Genomic DNA, 5,401 nt, shown 5'->3' on the forward strand with positions numbered 1-5,401 from the left:
TAAGTGTCAGAATAGAACCCAAGTCAGCCTGAGTTCAATTTTTTTGCTTTTCACTGTAATATTTATGAGAGGCATCCTGTTATCTGGAAATCCCAGCTTCATCACCACACATTTCAAGAAAGATCGTCGTTGAGTATGTGATGATTACTGCCCATTCCGTGAGGTGCAAAGGACTGGGAAGGAACACTGAGGTGGGCTACTGATTGTCACCCAAAGTCACTCTCCACCTGGGTAACTGACTTATGCCCCTGCCTCGAAGCTGAGGATTCAACTTCTTCTCTTAGCAAAATGATGGGTTATTAGATTAAGTTGCACCAAGTAGGCATAACTGTGACTATTAAATTCATGAATGTAAGAGTCTTTTGAATTTCCCTTGTCATGGGACAGTAAAGATCCCAAAGTTTGGAAGAGGTCCAACCTGCAGGTAGAACATAATTACCGAAATTTATTGATTCTTAGATACGCATCTTGTCACATTTAACATCTCTGAAATTAAGATGCATCTTCTGATCCATGGTATTCTAGAATTGCTGCACCAGACATGATGTAGCACCAGCTGCCTGCACATGTACCAACCTGCTTTGTATTTCTAATGGCACAAATGGACAACAGCAACTCATCAACTTTTCATTCAACAAACAATTTAAGGACCGTTTCAGGAAGTAATAAAATCCCGGTTGTTTTCTGAAATCCTCTGCTGACACCTTCTAAAAAGATAAAGAACCTGTATTAAAATGGGGGGGTAGAGGGTGGAGCCATTGGCTTGAAGAAAATCCTTGAAGGAACCGTTTAAATAAATGCTGCCTCACTGATGTTCCTGGTGGCACAGAGGACCATTGTGCTTGGAAAAACAAGACATATATACCCCAACTTTGAAGTGCAACGCATTTCAGAAGATCGGACTCCAAAGGAGACATTTGGGAGAACAGTTTAACCTATTTATTTCTCTTATATTTTCCTTCTGTGCTAGGCACAATTGATGTGATAAAATCTATTAAGCCTCTTTCTTAGTAACTCATAATCAACTAATTCAAAAAGCTAATTTCAGCATCAGCAATAGTGACTTCAACCTGCATTCCTGGCTCTATACTGATGGAAGTAATCTGCTGAACAATTTTGGAAGAAATAGCCAAGTCCATGGTCACTTGTGGATTCCCATCTGGAAATCATCCCAAGTCCTAGACCCTGCAGCATGAGGAATTTTTCTCGTAGTGATCCTAAGAGTCTTGGTGGAAGACTAAGTCCTTTCACTTGGAGGTTCTTTTCCTTTACGCCTCCAAACAAGTCTGCTGACACTTCTGCAGGGGGCTTTCTGTTGAGGCTGGTTAGTGAGACTCTAATTCCATGAATCCCCCTCTCTGGCTCCATGGGTGTCTTTCTGGTGTCCTTAAAAACCTCCTGAAGCCAAGACTACACTGTACGTTAACGAACTTGAGAATTAAAAAAACAAAAACAAAACAAACAAACAACAACAACAACAAAACCCCCAAAAGCCTGTTCCTGGGTAAGAGCTAACAGCTGTAAGTCGGGAGCTGCAACAACCCCCCTACATCTCCCTCAAAGAGCTATTAAAGTTCAAAAGTTCTTTCAATGATTATAAAATAAAAGTGCGAGGTGATCTGAAAGCACTGTGTCCTAGTTCTATTGATGGCATTCCCTCCACACTTCTCAGTGGTTCTAAGTCCTGGTGCATCTTGTAATCAATGGCATCTCAGATTAGATGAAATAGGCTAGTTTCAGCTTTGAAGAGGTAGAGGTCAGAGAGCCAGTGAGAGAAGTACATGAGGTCATTTGGCCATTGTTGCATATTTATCACATTGAACTCAGTCTGTAGGAGACTGACTATATCAATGGATCTAATGATTTTCCTAGCTTTCCACATTTTGTATTATGCCCTTAAGCAGGGTGTTCCTCATTGTACTTACCTTTGTAGCCAGAATGTAGGATTTTACCAGGATCCTTATTAAATTTCCTCTTGCTGGCTCTGGCCTGTTATTCCCATCTGCCAAGATCATTCTAGATCATGATTCTCTCATTTACAGCATTAGCTATCTTCTCTCTAGCTTTCTGACATCTGTAAATTTGATAAGCACAACTTCTATCCTTTATCCAAGTCATTAATAAAAATGTTGAGCAAGTCTGGTACAATTTTGTAGATTCATGGCAGGCATTAGTGATTCCCTCAGGTTGGCGTGAATATACAGATCAACTCTTTCTGTACAGGCATTTTACCCAGTTGTAAGTCCACCCTTCTGAAATATAGTGCAATTGTTAGGTGCCCAAGCTTTGATCTCAGAGTAGACCCCTTAAACCCTAGTTACGTGATCCTGAGAAAATTACCTGATAAATCTCTGCTTAGTTTCCTTATGTGTTTTTTTTTTTTTTTTTTTACTTTATAGGGATGGGTTGAGTATTAAATGAATTAATAGTCACAAAATGCTTAGCACAGTTCCTGACATATAGTGGGCTCTCAAAAAATGATAATGATTCTATCAATTTTCTCAGATTTCTCAGTCTTGCTCAATGCATATCATGAGACACTTTGCCAAATGCCTAGGAAAAACTCAATATAAACTAACTTCATCATTCCACTGTTTTAGCAGACTCAGAAAGAAAGAAGAAAGAAAGAAAGAAAGAAAGGAAGAAAGAAAAAGAAAAGAAAAAAGAAAAAGGAAATAGACCAGTTTAGTATGTGTAGTTTTTTTAATAATTTATAACTTGACTATTTTCAACAAGGGATTGATGCAGTTAAAAATAAAAGGCCACATATAGATTCATTTGTAGTGACTCCTGGTGACTCTTAATAATCAACACTGCATTTTTAAGTGCTTACAAACACTGTTAATAACACTGTTATTTCCAAAGTTTTGCTGCGAATCCATATAAAACTGACAATTCTATATTTTCTTAAATCCCTCTTTTTGCCACCTAATGGCAACCAGTATTTACCTATCTCCAAGTTTCTAGTGATTCTGCCATTCTCTAGGACTGCTTAAAGATTGATGTTGATGTTTGTATGATCACATCTGCAAGTTATTTTATTATCCTAGATGAATTCCGTCAGATTTACAGAATTAAACCCATTTGAGGCAGCTGGTACTCTCTTATCATCTCCTCATTTATCTTGGATGTCATTTCCTTATAACTGCTGTCGTTCTGTCCATAAGAGTAGTGGTTTAAATCTTTAGAGCATAATCACAATGGCTTGGAGGAAGCAGGGTCTATTGGAAATGCATATTCACAGGCTGTTCCCAGAGATTTAGGCTTAGTACCTCTAAGGTGGGATCAGGGAGTACACATTTTAACAAACATTCTGATGCACCACCTTGTAGAAACACCTTACATAGTGAAAAATTATGGGAAGTTATTCGGTAATTATGATTTTTCTTGTAATGGTCTTATACAATGTTCTTACGTTCTTATATATGTTAGTGTTACATATCTCTCCCAAGAAGTGATGGTAGTATTTTTTTTTTTCTTAAGAGGGGGTAGGGGTGGAAGAAGAGGGAGAGAGAGAATCTTAGGCAAACTCCAGGTTCAGCACAGAGCTTGACACATAGCTCAGTCTCACCACCGTGACATCATGGCCTGAGCCTAAATCAAGAGTTGGACGCTTAACCAACTGAGCCACCCAGGTGCCTGAATTGATCACAGTCTTATCTCGTTGGTGGTTTTAATCTAAATATGGCTTGTAAAAAGCCTTTTGTTTAGCATTTCTCATAAACCTCATATTATCCTGGATTTTAATCTTCCTGAACTGCTCACCAAGCAGGTGTCTTTTAAAAATTATTCTCTTGTGAATGAATAAAGAAGATGTGGTATGTGTGGATGTGTATATACACACAATGGAATATTACTCAGCCATAAAAAGGAATGAGGTCCTGCCATTTGTGACAACATGGATGAACCTAGAAGGTATTATGTCAAGTGCCAGAGAAAGACAACTCCCATATGATTTCACCTATATATGGAATCTAAAAAGCAAAACAAAATGAACAGACAAAAAATTAAATACAGGGAACAAACTGTTGGTTGTCAGAGGGGAGGTGGATAGGGGGATGGGCAAAATAGATGAAGGGATTAAGAGCTACAAGCTTCCAGTTATCAAACAAATAAATCATGGAGGTAAAAAGTACAGCATAGGGAATATAGTCAATATACTGTAATAATATTGTATGGTTACAGATGGTGACTACCCTTCTTGTGTTGAGCACTGAGTAATATACGGAATCGTTGAGTCAATATGTCATACACCTGAAACTAATATATCACTGTGTGTTAGTTATACTTCAATAAAAAATTAAAAATAATAAAGTTAATTGTTCTCGGTTATGGGCCATACCTGTCATTGTTAGTATGTGTACTTTAACAGCTTGAGCTCTTTGGGGTACTCTCTGTGCAGTCCAACCTTGACTCCTTCACATGCTCACAGGGCATAGCCTTGTGACATTCGGCCAGTATTCAGTAATAATGAGAGGAAGGCTATGGACAACACAGAGAAGACTGTGTGGGCTACTTATTAGAATGTCTATTGGAAGACTTGCCGGAAACTGGCAATATCCTGGTGGTCTACCATTTGGAAGTGACTGAGGTAAGAAGGGGTACATCCAGACCAAAAGTGAGACCATCCAGTCTTCTGAAACTGCTGACATCTGACCTTGCTTTAGACCTCTCCCTTGATGCCCCCATCTCACTTCTTCCTCTCTCCCCGCTGGTACAGTTTCATTATTGGCTATTTCCCACTGTCTTTTCGTTGTTTGTTCATGTGTCTGCCATTTATTACAACTTTGTAAAGTCAGAAACCATGTCTCCTTTATTGAAAACAAAAGACAATAGAAAACAAATAAAGAACCTGCACCTTACATTCAATGAATATTTGATGAACTAAGCCAAGGATGACAAATATTTGACAGGCATGTTTCAGCCTCTGTCCTGTGTTGGAACAGACATTGATAATGGATCTTAGAGCTCTTTCCTCTTGGGCCTGGAAGCAGTTTCAATGTTCTTTAAAACATGGTTTTCCATGGGAATGCAAGCTGGTGCAGCCACTCTGGAAAACAGTATGGAGGTTCCTCAAAAAACTAAAAATAGAACTACCCTATGACCCAGCAATTACACTATTAGGTATTTATCCAAGGGATACAGGTGTGCTATTTCAAAGGGGCACATGCATCCCCATGTTTATAGCAGCACTATCAACAATAGCCAAAGGATGGAAAGAGCCCAAATGTCCATCGATGGATGAATGGAGAAAGAAGGTGTGGTATATATATATACAATGGAGTATTACTCGGCAATCAAAAAGAATGAAATCTTGCCATTTGCAACTACATGGATAGAACTGGAAGGTATTATGCTAAGCGAAATTAGTCAGTCAGAGAAAGACAAATATCATATGATT

The 5,401-nt window shown here is 38.7% G+C and overlaps 1 pseudogene; it reads right to left on the reverse strand.

Annotated features, from left to right (window-relative positions):
- Positions 1 to 1,025: 1,025 nt before the first annotated feature.
- LOC107179234 lies at positions 1,026 to 2,015 on the reverse strand (annotated as a pseudogene).
- Between the last annotated feature and the right edge of the window lie 3,386 nt (positions 2,016 to 5,401).

This window comes from Panthera tigris, chromosome F2, assembly GCF_018350195.1.
Source record: "Panthera tigris isolate Pti1 chromosome F2, P.tigris_Pti1_mat1.1, whole genome shotgun sequence".
Classification (NCBI taxonomy): Eukaryota; Metazoa; Chordata; class Mammalia; order Carnivora; family Felidae; genus Panthera; species Panthera tigris.